Here is a 16,688-nt window from a genome sequence, read left to right as displayed (position 1 = left end):
TATTTATTTGTTCCAAAGTGGTTTGGAGGAAATCCCTAATAAAAATATACTTAATTTACATCAATAATATATCATCTTTTTCATAAATAACCTTTTTTTTTTTTTTTAATTTTTTTATATAAATAAAAGTATAAATTCACATAATTTTAAAAAATAGAAATTCTATCCAATGGCAAGGGATCCTTATCCATAAAAATTTATTGTCTAGGCGAAGCTAGTTTTCCCGTACATTCTCTTTCTTTCTCTTTAGGAGAAAACCATTGGTGGCCTTGTCAAACATACAGTGAGTGAAAAAAAGAAACAAAACCAGACAATGAAAGCAAGTTGCAAGATGGTAGGCCAGGGTTTGGCTAAATTTGGCAAAAAAAAAAAAAAACAAAAACGGATATTTGTATTTTTCTAAGCAAAACTCATGTTTCTTTTTCCTTTTTTCATTTACAGAAATGGTTTAGGATGATGATGAGTAGAACACTTGCAGAAGATCTGCTGAATCCAAGTTACTGGTTTGATCTGATACGAGACGATGGCAAGGCAAGTGACTTTCTTAGACGCTCTGTCGTTTCTGCTTCTGGAAAGCTCCTCTCTCTCTCTCTCTAGGGTTTTTCTCTCTGTCTCACGCATATTTCCACTTATAGAAATACCTTTTTCTACTTATAGATAAATATGTTATTGCGTATGCCTTTAGATCGTTTTATTCATGCATATGGATTCACCATTTTTCTGTGAGAGCCAGCTGCTGAACAAACCAGACGGATTGAAATAAATGCACTATGAGTCTATGACACATCAAATAAATATCTTTGTACTATGACACCTTAAATAAATATCTCTGTACTATGACACATTAAATCGAAAAATTTTCGTAGCTTATTATTTTTATTTTCTTTTCCCCATATTATAAACTTGCATATATTTATTGTAAAAGTTCAATTAGGTGTTTCAATTCTTGCTCTAATGCCTGCGATCTCTGTATTTTTTTGCATTTTCCTTCTGTTGACAGCATTTCTATAAGGATATCTTCATTAATTAGTAGAGAGTATATACATATATATATATATATATATATATGCTTTTTTTTTCTATTCAATGTGGGGGAGGGAAAGGAGAATTACAAGAAAATAAAAAACAAAGGCAACAAAAAATCATCTTAATAACGGTTGGGAATTGGTCAAATAAATGCACTGGTCCATCAAACGAACTGATACAGCCAATGAAGGCAGTTAAATATGACAATGTTCCGTAAATGAAACAAAACTTGAAAGGGTTAGCGACATGACCATTAGTGGTCGTTAAAAGAAACCAAACCCAACCATAAGTTGTGACCTAAGCTATCTAAGCCAACTTATATAAAAAGACAAGTCCAAACCCAACTAGGAAGGAAACATAAAACGAAACTACCAACTCACATATGAAAAAACAATAGTCCCCTTTGAACGGAACCTTGTGATGAAAGTTCGCAGTTTAACGAACTTTGACAAGGTATCAACCGAACATCTTGCTTTGATGTAACTTGTAGCACTTGGTCAAACAAGCTAGACCTTCCATCGATTGATACCGACTAGATTGACCAATACTCCTTGGAAGTTTGTCCTAAAACCATCCAGCGGGCTCATTCGAACATGCACGTCTTCTCCTGTTTTCTTCATGAATTCAAGCTAGTCTAATCCACATAATCCTCTCTGAGTTAGAGAGATATTGCCCTCAAATTTGAACGCTTATAGGATGAGTCTGCCATGTATGGGTCAACATTTTTGACATTGAACTCGTCGGACATCTTGGTATGGCCTAGAACTTTCAACCGGTACGCATTTTAGTTGATCTTCTCAATAATGTCCACCGTTCCAATCTTCTAAGTCTTTGGTCAAGGCAACCCAGACAAAATCACCTTCCTCAAATTCTATAACACATCTCTTATGTTCAGCAATGGCTTTGTGCTTAGCCACAACCTTGTGAACTTCCTAAACCTAAGTAAAAAGAAATCTTCCGCTTTAGCATTCACTTGCTTCAAATTAGGAATAGGTGCTAAATTTAACAGTCCACGAGGGTTAGTCCCATTATAGAAAGGACAAAAACCGATGCTCCTATTTGTAGACTAATTGTTAATGAACTCAACCTGAAATAATTATTGATCCCATGCAGCTAAGCAAGTACCCCAAACGAATAGTTAGCACCCTCCGTTTGCCGATCAGTTTGAAGATGATAGGCACTATCAAAATCAAGCTTTTTGTTGGACAATTTCCACAAACATCTCCAAAAATGGCTAAGAAACCCCATGTTTCCTGATTAGAAACAATGAACAATGGCAATCCATGAAATCAATACACCTCCTGAAAATATAATTCAGCTACATTCACCGGAAGTTTTCTAGCATGCAATATAGTGAGTCATCTAAGAAAACCGGTCAAGCACAACAAAAGTGGAATCATTATCTCGTTATATCCTTAGTAATCCCAACACAAAATTCATGCTCACGTTGGTCCACTGCTAATCCAGAAGGGGAAGTGGCACTTACGACCCGAGCATGAATAAAGAGAACCAAAAGGTTTGAATAGAATACAAAAATAGAATTCAAGAATTGTAATATGATCACTAAGGACGAAACTGTCCAACCCAGCTCCTAGCCCCATCGACTATCTTTTCCACAAAAGTCTTTATAGTCACACTTCTTAAGCATCGAGGAGATAAACGTGAGCCAAGCTACCTAATAGGGAATGAATGTACATTGTAGCCCAAAATATCCAGTAATTAATCCTTAACAGAATTGTCCAGAGAGCCAAACGCTCTCTTCTCTCTCCTCTAGAATCCCCCAATCCCATGTTCGGCAGCCATGGAGGAGGAAGACGCTTCCTCCTCCCCCCTTTTTCTCTCTTTTTTCATTCTCCATACTCCCCCTCCCCTTCTTGCCTCATCAGAGGCCAAAACTGTCTCTTTAGAGACCCTATCTGCCTCCTCAGAGGCCTTATCTCTGTCCAAAAATTGTAACGGCCCATCCTCCACCACAAAACCTCTGACCATCTCCATCACCAGCACCTCCAAATCTGGGTTTCGCATCTTTTTTGAAAGCTTTGGATTTTTTTCTTCAAAATTTGTTCTCTTGGTTTCAGGAAATCTTGGGTGCACACGAGCCATCCCTTTGGGTTCCAGGCCATCTCTGCCAATGTCTACCACCAGCGATCCACCCATCTGACCACCATGCGCCGATGTGTGTGCAACACGCGCCTGCGAGTAGATCTTACTTGCGGGCGCGTGTCCCTCACTCGTCGCTCCACCTCCATCAACCTCAAACGCCGATCTTTTGGTTTCCTTTCCGGCTCGTGGCCTTGTGCGTCTTCGACTACTCCACCGTTGCTGTTTTTTGGACATTTTTATCTGCTTTTTAGCTTGCCTTTGTTTTCTGTAATGTTGTTGTGGTTATCTTCTATAACTTGTTTTCTGATAAACCCGATCTGGTTAGATTTTAGACTCTTTGTTAGAGAAGTGGTTTTTTTCTTTTCTTTTTGGTTTCCTTTTGGAAACCTTTTTTCCATGGTTACTCTGCATCTAAATCTCCATGGCTTTTTTGAAAGTCTGTTTAGATGCTTGATAGGAGTATTCGTACTCCCGATGGTTGTATCCATCAGATTGCGCTGCAGCAAGGGTTTTCTCGGACTGCATTCGCAGATGACTTCCATCTTCACATACTTTGAAGAGTTTGTAGTCTGTTTAGATTGGGTTTATATGTCTAAGCTTTTTAGCTTTAAGTGTCTGTCCTATAACTTTATTATGCTTTAATGGATTTTGGTTTGTTACAAAAAAAAAAAAAAAAAAAAAAAAAAAAAAAAAAAAAAACTTAACAGTATCAATCGTAGTAGATAATTAGGCACTCCTTTATTAGGGAACATTCCCCTTATATAAGATAATTAGGTCATCCGCATAACAAATATGCACTTGATAGTTCCAAAAAAGTGGCTTCCCTTCATTTCCTTACAATCCCTTCCATAATACAAACACATTATGTAATGCTCCACTCCCAATGACACGCAATATTGTTCTCTTTTGACTCCCCCGAATTAGACTTTCTAAGAGGTCACCCATCCTGGTCCTATTCTCGTATAAACTCGCTTAACTGCGGAGTTCTAATGAGATCAATAACATCATGACTTTAAAGCGCGTTGTTGTTATGAATGGTGCAAGTAAACATATAAGTTCATCTACTTCTCCATATTGAGGGGATGTGGGACGCCACACATTATCCACAACATAATACCCTCCCCTTTTGTGATTTTATATTACGATTAATTAACAATAAAAACCTTAAAAGTTTTTCAAATAGTTGATTTATACCTCTAAACTTATGGGTTTACATTATTTACATTGTTTTGCAGTCTTATTTCCTTAATTTATGCATAAATGTTAATGCAGGTATAGCTGTATCATGGTCATAAGGAAACATGATTCAAGATTGTTATTAAACTGATATCTGAAATTTTAATGAAAATCTTTGAAACTTACATATAAAAGAAAGTGGTACCATACTGTGAAAGCTAGATGCATTTTCTAGAACAACCCTGAGAACAAACTACTAAAAATCTTACTAATGAAAGGTAAGAAATGCCTAGATAATTTGGTAACTATTTCTATGATGAAAGTGCTTGCATACAGACCATATACTAAAAATCTTCATGAATTGCAACTCTTTGTCTCCTTTTAGCTTGACAACAGTACCTGCACTTGTTGAGCAATGGAATTGTGGAGAAGACTCATGAACTGAGGTATTGTAACGACATTGATTTATCAAGTTGTTACTGTAATGACGACATTCACCTTACACATTAAATTAACGTTAAAATGATTACACCTTACACAAAGAAGAAGGGAGACGAGCTCCAACTATTGAATATAGAAGAACTACATAAATTAGAGCAACTTCTCCAGGCTTGATATGTGTTTCAAATGAAAAGGTTTGTTGTTTCTATTTGCTAGCATTATAATGGAGCACTGAAATTTCTGTTGACACGAGAAGCTTTTGCATGTTTCAGGATGAAAGATTTCGAGAAAAAATCAGTGCCTTTGAGCTGAAGGTCGTGTTTCAAACTGCAAATCTTTTACAGCATTTCATGCAATTATTATAATTTTGAAAAAATATAGAATGTAAAACACCTTCATACTTTCTTAGGCAACGCCCCCAAAATTAATCAATTTATTTAATGAACTTAGAATGTTACTGGCAATGCCTCAATTCAAATTAATTGGTAATTAGCGGGTGTTATTATCTTGAACATTAACTTATTAGAGTATATCATATAGTGGAAAATGATATAATTTAACACTAAATATCTTTTGACAATTCATCATCTATCCTTGAATATAAACACATAGCTTACAATTAAAATGTAACCATGAACAATTAATAACTTCTAACTATACTAAGAAAATGTAACCTAATAAATCCTTCACTTAGCATCTCCAACTAGGGGTGAAAAGGTAGTTACGGTTAACGGTTATTGGCTAAAAATACTCACTGTAACCACCTAGGCGGTTAATAAAATCTACTAACCTAATGAGTCATTCACTTAGCATCTACAGCCTAGCAAAATACTCCATTCTAAAATTTGGTAAACCTATTAATATGCAAAACACCGACATGTTTCACAGTGAAAAGTAACTGTGTAAGTTCACAACTTAGTAAGCAAATTATCACGGAGTTGGCTATGTAATGAGCCTTAAGTAGTAGCAATTTCTAATTTTCATCAATCATGTCATGGGTTTTAGAAATGGCTTGTGTTGTATCTGTTAAAGTTGTTAAAGTTAAATAGGTATAATTTCGGTAACTAATTTCTTATACATGCAAGGAGAAACATGCATAATAAATAGATTATAGTATTGATCACAGATTTCCTCCGTATGGCCTATTCGAGCCCTTAATCCATTTTCAATAGGGTTAACGCTATTGTGAGGGACATGTAATACAATACTGATACTCTGTATATTGCTGCATACTGTCAATTACACTCTAATATAGACACAAAGACACTAAAAGTCATAATCTTTGCACATAAAACCCTAATCATGCAGTTGAAACCCTAATATGTCATTAAAACCGTAATTAACCATTTTTAGGCATCGTCGAACATTCTTTTCTAGAGGGTCGAATGCCCGTTCTCCTAGGACAGCAACTATAAACCTAGAAAATCAACCTAAATCCCCAGTTTCATTGAACCACTTAGCTTTTACCTAATCTCAGAAGTTCTAGAACACAAACACATCATTAATTCACATATTAACCGAATCCATCCTCATAGATCGTTTAAAACATTCAGATGTGGTAACTTTTATTTATTACACCTAACCCATTCTTAAAACATCATGGAATGAGTGGCTAAAAACACTATATTATAGTCATTTAACTATTTTTCATTCTGGAATATAAAGTTATCATTTTAATCCTCATGCTCTCAGGTAATTAATTAGATTCATTTATATAAAGAACTCTTTAACAAATCATGTTTTTTTATAGATAAACAACTAAGCATCCTTAAGGAAGATTTGAACAGTAAAACATGTATGAAAATCAAGAGGTCAGATTACCGTATGTTAAATAACTCTTGAAAAACCAAAATACAACTTAATATACATCTTCAATGTATAGGGGATGGATTGGTGGCTTCGGAGCAGTGTATGATGTAGGAAGTTCAGTTAATGCTAACCTGGAAAGTGTTTTAAAAGGTAGGTAGAGAATGGTTTTGGCCTCCGGCAAGATCGGAAGAGCTGGTTAGAATACAAAGCAAGCTGGATTGGGTAGAAAGAACTGAAATTGAGAAACCTATATATATGAGTAATTTCTAAGAAAGGAATTTATTCGAGTATTGAAACATGGGATGTTCTTAGCTAGAACGAAGCATGTTGAAGTTAAATGGTGAAAATTGGTATGGTTTTCTCTAACTATTCTAAGACATTCTTGTGGCTTGCAATCAAAAACAGCTTGACTACTGGGGAGATATTGCTAAATTGGCCAGGGTCATTGAAGAGACATGTTATGCTCTTTCTGCCGAGGGTGTATAGAAGGAAGGGATCATCTCTTTTTTTAGTGTAGTTTTGATAAGAGAATTTGGAATAGGCATTAAGAAGATGTGTGATAGATAATCTCTCAAAGGCAAAAGCTTAAGAGTAATCTTGTGTAAATTAGCTTTAATTTGGGGCTGTAGTTTATCACATTTGCAAGCAAATTAATGAAATAAGGCATGGTAATGTGGTGAAACTAGAGAAGCGAATTCTCAATTGAATTTATTGGGAAATCAGGACTTGAGTAATGGGTGCTGGCAAATTCAAAAAATTAACAATAAATAAGCATTTGTGTTGTAGATGGGGGGTTTCAAGATCGAATCCTTTGTAACTAAAGCTGTTTATCAGGTTGTTTGAAGAAGTCTGTAAATGTCTATGTAGTTGTTTGCTGAGTGTAGGAAATCGTTTGAGTAAATGGTAGTTGGTAGGTGTTGAGCTGCTGTGATGCCAAGATGTTGGTTTTTGTAAGTAGGAATTTCCGAATTTGTTTGGCAGAGGAATAGAGTTTGGTTCAGCTGCTGGTTATTATTGTTAGAAATGTTAGATAATATTATGTTATTGTTATTTACTTTTTTTGGTATTCTAAGTCTACTAGGTTTATCTTTCCTTATCCTATTAGGTCTGTATTATTAGCCTATATATATAGGCCCCTTCTGTACATTATACCGTGTAATTCAATATACAACCTTATTTTCAACATAGTATCAGAGCACAGGTTTTGAATCACTTAAAAAAAAAAATTTCGCATCTAAAATTTTTTTTCTGCGCCACTAGTGTTATCCGGCGCATGCTTCCCTCTGTCCCTCATGGTTCTCTATCTTCTCCTCGAAGTTTTCAGCGGATCACTATACCGCTTAAAAGCCTGGAAGCCAACCGTCACAGAGTCGCCGCACACAGCCCCATTAGAGCCTTCACGCTCCCTCACGCGCCGCCCAAAGTTTTGGCAATTTCGCCACTGCCGTTCTGCCACCGGCCGCCACGGTGGTCCGATTGCTTCTCTCAGCCCACCGATTGATATATCTGCTTCCGGTGACTCTAGAATTGCAACCAGAATCTAGATACAGTACGCCATGCGCCACTCATAGTTCTGCATGTGAGATCCACGCGCTGCCTCCAGTCGTGCGTGTCCACACTCGCCAAAAGCTTCAACTGCCACGTCAGCAGAGCCATGTCAGCCTGACGACCACATCATCACAGCCATGTCAGCCTTGAGTGCCACATCAGCACAACCACGTTAGCCTTGAGTGCCATGTCACCAGCGCCACGTTAGACCTAAGTGCCACATCATTAGCACCAAGTCAGTCCTTGCCACGTCAGCATTGACTTTGACTGGTTGACTGTTGACTTTTTGTTGACTTTCAGAGTTGACCTTTCATACTGATTTCAAATTTGTGGTTTGTTTTTGCTTTTGAGCCTTCTAGATGGCACAAAACGAGATTATTCATCATGTTCAGGCTGTATTGGATGGCACAAACTATATGGTATGGTCCCAATCCATGCGTGGCTTTCTTAAAGGCCGCAAGCTTTGGCTTTATGTGACTGGGGAGGTCAAAAAGCCAGTTAAAGGGGCTTCTGAGTCAGATGAGGCTTTCACCACTCGTCTTATTGATTGAGATAATAAGCATCATTAGATTCTTACATGGTTCGATAATACCACTATCTCATCTATTTCTGCGCTCTTTGGCAGCTTTGATGAAGCAAAGGGTGCTTGGGATATGCTTGCTTCTCGTTATTCTTCTGTTGATGGTGCTGACAAGTATCAGCTTCTATTTGAGCTTTTTCATCTGAGGAAGGAATTTGATCAAACTATAAATGATTTTCTTGCTCGCATGCAATTCTTGTGGAACTAAATTGATGTTTCTGATCCTATTTGGAAGGATCCCACTGATGTTGAGATGTATGTTACCCGTAGAGATCAACATCGCCTTCACCAATTTTTGATGGCCTTGTGTGATGATTTTGAGTCTGTTCGTGTGCAACTTTTACATCGTTCTCCTCTTCCCACTTTGGACACTGCCATCTTCGAACTTGTCCATGCCGAGACTAGATCGCAGACTATGCGCTCTCATCCTAGTCATACAGTATTGGCTGCACCAACCTCTGGCTCCTCGTCATTCCAACGAGAATATTATGACAGGTCAGGTACTCCTCGACTCCCTCCTAAGTCTCGCGATAATAATTACTATCGCTATTGTCGACGTCGAGGGCACACAATTGACAAGTGTTGGCGTAAGGGAAGATCTAATGCACCCATAGTAGCAATTGCTCATACTAAGATTGGTTCATCTCCAGCTGCTTCATCTCCAGCTGCTCCCTTTTCAGTTGCTCCCTCTGGCCACGCATTAGGATCCAGTGTCTCGTTATCTGCAGCTGACTTCAAGACAATAGTCAACCAGGTTGTCCTATCTCGTTCTGGTAATGGATCTTCCTCTGTGCTCTCAGTTTTGCCAGGTACCTCTTCCCCTTGGCTCTTTGACTCTGCTTGTTGCAATCACATGACACCTCACCCTACTTTCTCTACCACATCTATACCTTCACCTCATTCCTCATTGATTCGTACAGCTGATGGCTCCATTATGATTGTTAAAAATATAGGCACTACCAATACACCTTCCCTTTCTGTTCCTGAAGTTTTTCATGTTCCTGAATTGTCCTTCAATCTTCTTTCTGTTGGCCAACTGTGTGAACTTCGATATAGACTTGTTTTTTACTTTTCTGGTGTGCATGTACAGGATCCTCGTACGAGTCAGACCATTGGGACCGGGTGTAGAATTGGGCGTATGTTCAAACTCTCATCCTTACGTCTCCCCGCCACAGGCGTCTCTGCTGCTACCTCTTCATCATCACCATCTCTTGTACTTTGGCATTCGCGTCTTGGTCATGCATCTGCCTTTCGCGTTCAATTTTTAGCTTCAAAGGGTTTGCTAGGTTCAGTTTCCAATAATTCTTTTGATTGTAGTTCATGTCAACTTGGTAAACAACCGGCTTTACCATTTAATAATAGTGAGTCTCATGCTAATGCTTCTTTTGATTTAATTCATTCTGATATTTGGGGACCTTCTCCTATTGCTTGAATGAGTGGCTCACATTATTTTGTTATTTTTGATGATGATTTCTCTCGTTACACCTGGGTTTTTTTAATGAAATCTTATTCTAATTATTGGACATTTATCGTACTTTTGCGAAAATGGTTGAAACCCAATTTTCAAAACCCATCAAAGCTTTTCGTTCTGATAATGCTTTTGAATATACTCAACATGATTTTCAAGCTATTCTCAAACATTATGGCACTGTTCCTCACTTATCGTGTCTAGGCACCTCACAACAAAATAGTCAACCTGAATGTAAACTTAGGCACATTTTAGACACTGTCTGTGCTCTTCTCATTTCCACATCTGTTCCTACCCCGTTTTGGGGTGAAGCCACTCCCAGGGCTATCTACATGATCAATAGATTGCCTACCCCTATCCTTGATAATTGCACTCCTCACGAGCGGTTGTTTGGCTCTATCCCTTCATATCACCATCTCCATGTCTTTGATTCTGCCTGTTTTGTTTTACTCCAGTGTCATGAGCGCACCAAACTCGAGCCTCGTTCTCGGTTGTGTTGTTTTCTTGGATATGGAGTGGAACAAAAGGGCTACCGGTGTTATGATCCTATGTCTCGTCGTCTTCGCATCTTCCGTCATGTAGTTTTTTGGGAGCATCGACTATTCCACAAAGTCGAAAAATTCAGCATGCCATCATTCCCTCCATTTACTACCCTTTTTGAGTTTCCTCTTTCTCCTACTCCCACCACCAATGTCTTGCCAGAGTCTCTCTCGCTCGAACTGGATTATCTCATCCTACAAACAAGGTTTGTCATCTTCGTCAAGCTCTATATGAACTTAAGTAAGCACCTTGAGCATGGTTTGCTAAGTTTAGCGCCACTATCTCTCGTCTTGGCTACTCCATCAGTTCTTATGATTCAACCTTGTTTATTTGCCGCATAGACCGGAGTGCCATACTTCTTCTACTCTATGTTGATGACATGATTATCACTGGAGATGATATCACTGGTATTCAGGAACTTAAACAGTTTCTCAGTCAGCACTTTGAAATGAAAGATCTTGGCCCTCTTAGCTATTTTCTTAGTCTTGAGATCTCCTCTTCTTCTGATGGTTATTATTAAACACAAGCCAAATATATTTCTGATTTACTTTCTTGGGCCAATCAAACAGTAAGATTGTTGACACACCGACTGAGTTTAATACTCGTCTCACTCCTCATGATGGCGAGCCTCTTCACGATTTTACCTTATATCGGCATTTTTTTTGATAAGTAATAATGCATTAAGAGCACAGAGGGGCGTAACCCAAGTACACAGGAAGTATACAAGAGAGCAACTAAGTATGGGAGAAAGAAGAAGAGAACATAAAGAGAAAATCAGAAAAATTGATCACTACAGGAGCAAGCCAGCCTGCTGTCCATGTGAATAAAGTGTACAAAAAGAAGTGAATAAGATCCTCGAGGTTCATCGACAAATCCTCGAAGCATCTCGCATTCTTTTCCTTCCAAAGACACCATATGAGATAAAGCTGAGCCATCTTCCAAACCACGGCACTACTAGTTCTACCTCCCGCCCACCAACTGGCAAACATCTCCATGACGCTTCTAGGCATAACCCAACTCAAGTTAAAGCGAGAGAAGATAACCTCCCACAACTTGCGCGCGATCCCACAATGAAGGAAGAGATGATCCACGGACTCCCCATCCGCCTCACACATACAATAACGATTAATCACAACAATACCTCTTTTCCGAACATTATCTAGCGTGAGAGATTTCCCAAGGGCGGCCGACCATGCAAAAAACGCCACTCGCGAAGGAGCCTTAGTACGCCAAATCCTTCTCCACGGGAAATGGTTAGGCTCCTTAAAGGCAAGCCTCCTGTAGAAAGTATGGACCTCAAACTTCCCTTTACTTGAAGGAATCCACCACATTCGGTCCTCCCCTTCCCCCCGAATCGAAGACGAATACAAGAGTGAGAAGAAAGAGGCTAAAGCCACCTCCTCCCAATCATGGATACTACGGGTAAAAGTAACGTTCCAGTGCACCATCCCATTTACACATTCCCGGATATCCGCAATAGAAGCATCCTTGTTGCGGGCAATATTAAAAAGACCCGGAAAAGCATCTTTGAGAGGCGTCTCGCCGCACCAACAATCCTCCCAAAATTTGACCTTCCCCCCCAAACCAGGGACTAATCTGAAGTGGCATCAAAACAACCTCCAAACCCCGCAAATGTGTTTCCATAACCCCACCCCATGCGTTCCACGAGGGACATTTGAATGCCAACCACCCCAAACCACCCCATACTTAGCCACCAAGATACTTCTCCACCAAGCTTCTTCCTCATTTGCAAATCTCCATAACCATTTCCCTAAGAGGGCTTGATTGAAAAGGCGCAAGCTCTGAATCCCTAGACCTCCCTCAGCAATCAGAGAACAAACCTCGTGCCAACTGACCAAATGAAACTTAGGCTCATCCTTGAAACCTCCCCATAAAAAATCCCGTTGAATCTTCTCAATGCGATTCACCATGGAAATAGGGATGGGGAACAGAGACAGAAGATAGGTGGGGAGATTGGATAAGGTGCTCTTTATGAGGGTGAGCTCGCCCCCCTGGACAAATAAGAACGCTTCCAAGAGGCCAACCTTCTAGCAATTTTCTCCACCATGTCATCCCAAATAGCCAACTACTTGAAGGAAGCCCCTAGCGGAAGACCCAGATACTTCAAGGGTAGAGAATTAGTACCACAACCCAAAACGCCAGCCAACTCATCCGTCTCAACCGAATCACAACCTTATATCGGCATTTAGTTGCCAGTCTTGTCTACCTTACTGTCACTCGACCTGATGTCTCATATATTGTCCATCAGGTGAGTCAATTTATGGCTGTTTCTCATTCCACTCATTTCTCAGCTGTTCTACGCATTCTCCGGTACCTGAAGGGGACATTATTTTATGGGCTTTATTTCTCCTCTCAGTCTCCTCTACAGCTGCATGCTTATATTGATGCTGATTGGGTGGGTAATCCAACAGATCGTCGCTCTACCACTGGTTATTGTTTCCTACTTGGCACCTCGCTTATCTATTGGTGAAGTAAGAAACAGACTGCTGTTGCTCGATCTAGCATCGAGGCAGAATATCGTGCTCTAGCTGACACTACCGCAGAGCTTCTTTGGTTGTAATGGCTGTTACAGGATATGGGTGTCTCTTTCTTCTGCTACTCCTGTCTATTGTGACAACAAGAGTGCTATTCAGATTGCTCATAATGATGTTTTTCATGAATGGACAAAACATATTGAGATTGATTGTCATTTTGTTCGTCATTATCTTTTTCAGGGCTCACTACAGCTTCATTCTGTCATGTCCCGTGATTAGCTCCCAGACATCTTTACAAAGTCACATCCTCCAGGGCGTTTTCATGATCTTGTGTCCAACCTCAAGTTGGTCTCTCGCACTCCACCTTGAGCTTGTGGGGGGCTATTAGATAATATTATGTTATTGTTATTTACTTTCTTTGGTATTCTAAGTCTACTAAGTTTACCTTTCCTTATTCTATTAGGTCTGTATTATTAGCCTATATATATAGGCCCTTTCTGTACATTATACCGTGTGATTCAATATACAACCTTATTCTCAACAAGAAATATTGCAAAATATATTTGTTTGGTAGGGAAATGGAGTAACAATTCCTGCTTGGCTTTGTTTTTATACAGATAACATGATAAATCTTCAAACACAAGAAAATAACCTTCTTTTACAAATTGCTTCACACTTAACAATTATGCAGCCGAGTTCCAGCTAAGTCTGGAGTGTGTGTTGTAGACTGATTGTTTGATTAGTAAAATAATGGCATTACAAACATAATGGGCTCATATTATTCATCCAAATATTTTTTTTTAAATAAAATAAAATAAAATAAAATCATGAAGACAATTCTGGGATACAAAGAAGTTTGTCTTCATTTAGCCATGGTCTTTGTAGGTGCAGTGGCCTGCTCAAGCATTGGGAAATTAAGGACTGTCACAAAGCTAACGTTTATCTGATTTGGGAAAAAGAGGAATTTGAGGTTATTTCTAAAAGAAGCAGAAATATGTCAAGCTTGTTCCAAGACATTGGTTTCCAAGTTAGACTTGGAGTGTGTATTAAAACACCAGTGGAAGGCCAAGTAGACGGGAACAGAGTAAACGTCATGATAGCGGGGATTTCTAAAATACGTCTGTACAATTAAGGTTTAGGGTTTTCCTATATATATGTTATGACGTAATCTTAAATCATTAATAGCAAAATACAGCCGCACTCTCTGTGGACGTAGGCACATTGTCAAATCATGTTAAATCTATGTTTTGACTTTCTCTTAATCTCTCTCTCTTTTCGATTCTATTGTTCATCATTGTTGTGCACAATAACAACACTAACAGAAACATTTTTAAAGTTTGGGGTATTTCTAAAAACTGTTTTACTCTTTAGGTTTCTATCTTGTTGGTTTTGTTCTCTTGTGATGTGTTGTAGGTGCCGTTGGCCCTACCTTTGTTTTTTTTTTTTGAGGTTGTTGCTGGGTTGTAAGTTGTGTTTGTTTTTGTCCCTTTAAATGCAGGGAGTCCAACTGATGGGGGGATAACCAGAGACTAAAACAGGTATTAGGTCATGAATTTCTTTCTTTCTCTACTTTCTCAACTGTTGAAAATGTTGGAGAATCAGTTTAACATTATAACAAATGTAATATAACCGATATTTGCAGCTCAGCTGTTCCCCCGGATCCCTAAGATCAACACATCGACGGCACTTTTCTCAAGTTGGGAATTTTGCTTGTCTGGTATTCTGGTTATAATATGTAGTTAATGTATTAATCATTCAACCCTAATTATAAATTTTAATATTACTTAGCATATAGTTTTACTTTCGATGCAACAACTTGACCAAACAGATGGATATATGTCCTTGCATTTAACTAAATGGGTGATTAGAAGCTAAGCAACTCTTGCATGTTTCCTTTTTGCAATTGTTTTCTGGTTTAGAGGGGAAAAAAAAAAGTATTAAAAAAAAGAAAGAGAAAAAAAGGAGAAAACGGGAAAATGAAAAAGGAAGGTTTCAGTGAGTGAGTGTTGAAAATCATTATTTTCTCAATTGTCTTGTATGAATAGACTCGCATGCCTTGGCTACATATACGTGTGCATGATTTTGTCATGGGAAATAAATGATGTTGATGGATTGTATGTGCATATATCTGTTGATTGATTGATTGATGTGTTTTATGACTCATAATTTGGTTCAGATTCCATCTGTTTGTTTAGGGCCGCATGGCCCGCCACTACAAAAAAATAATAAATTTTTGATGTGATTACAGTACATAATTTTTTGTCATGTCAGTAAATATTTTTTTGACGTGGCCAAAAATATCACGTCATAAATTTTTGACATGTGAAACTACCACGTTAGAAATTTTTGACTTGCTATTTTCAATTTTTGATGTGTTAAAATAGCATGTCAAAAAATTTATGATGTGCTATTTTAACATGTCAAAAATTTCTGACGTGCTTTTTTAACACGTCAAAAATTTCTGATGTGTTATTTTCACATGTCAGAAATTTTAGAGCATGCAATTTTAACACGTCACAAATTTTTGACGTGTTAAATGTTGGCGCGTCACTAAAAAAAAAAAAAAGCGGGATATTCAACTTTTTCCTTCTTCTTTCTCTCTTCTTTCCTTTATTCTTTTATTCTTTATTCCCTTTATTCTTTATTCTTTTATTCAAGATTTATTCTTTCCCTTTTTCTTTTATTTCCCCACACTCTCTCTCTCCTCTCTCAATCTCCCTCTTCTCTTTGCGCAGCCGGCCAACTCTCTCTAGAGGGAAGAAGAAAAAGAAAAGGAGAAGAGAAAAAGTCTAAGCAACAGAAGAAAAGCAGAAGAAGAAGAAGAAGAAGAAGAAGAAAAAGAAAAGGAGAAGAGAAGAAGATAAAAAAAAAAAAAAAAAAAAAAAAAAAAAAAAAAAAAAAAGGAGAAGAGAAGAAGAAGTGAAGATAAGAAGATTTTTTGGGATTTTGAAGATTTGTTGGGTTTGACGTTTGGATTTTTTATTTTTCAGGTCGATTTTTTTATTCGGGTTTTTGATTTTTTGATTTGGGTTTTTGATTTTTTGAAGATTTTTTGGGTTTGGGTTTTTGAAAATTAATGGAGAAAAGAAGAGAGGGAGAGCTTGAGATCAAACGAAATTGGAGAAAAGAAGAGAGAGATCGAGAGTGAGAAAATGATGGAGAAAAGAAGAGAGGGAGAGCTGGCCAGAGAGAGAGAGCTGGAGAAACGGTGCAATTTTTTTTTAAAAAAATTGTTTTAATTGAAAAATAATTTAAAGTAATAACTTTTTTAATTGAAAAAAAAATTCCAGAAAAAATTTTAAAAAAGAAAAATTATTTTTTGTAATAATTTTTTTAAAATTTACTGACGTGTTAATTTTAACACGTTAGAAAATTTTTTGCGTGTCAATTTCTGACACGTCAGTAATTTTTTGATATGTCAGGAAATTTTTTTGACATGCCACTTTTTGACACGTCAAAAATTATTGACGTGTTAAAAGTGACATGTCAGAAATTTTTTGTT

At 37.9% G+C, this 16,688-nt stretch overlaps 1 long non-coding RNA gene across 1 annotated transcript; it reads left to right on the top strand.

The window, feature by feature from the left end:
• The first annotated feature begins 4,688 nt into the window (after positions 1 to 4,688).
• Positions 4,689 to 15,100, top strand: LOC132177029 (uncharacterized). The gene is made up of 4 exons (XR_009439728.1): positions 4,689 to 4,751; positions 5,019 to 5,060; positions 14,685 to 14,724; positions 14,829 to 15,100. It is a non-coding gene; the product is annotated as an uncharacterized LOC132177029 (long non-coding RNA).
• The last annotated feature ends 1,588 nt before the right edge of the window (positions 15,101 to 16,688 follow it).

Source organism: Corylus avellana, chromosome ca4 (genome assembly GCF_901000735.1).
Source record: "Corylus avellana chromosome ca4, CavTom2PMs-1.0".
Classification (NCBI taxonomy): domain Eukaryota; kingdom Viridiplantae; phylum Streptophyta; class Magnoliopsida; order Fagales; family Betulaceae; genus Corylus; species Corylus avellana.
Note: the sequence above shows the minus strand (reverse complement) of the source record. Positions and strands in the feature narration are given on the sequence as shown.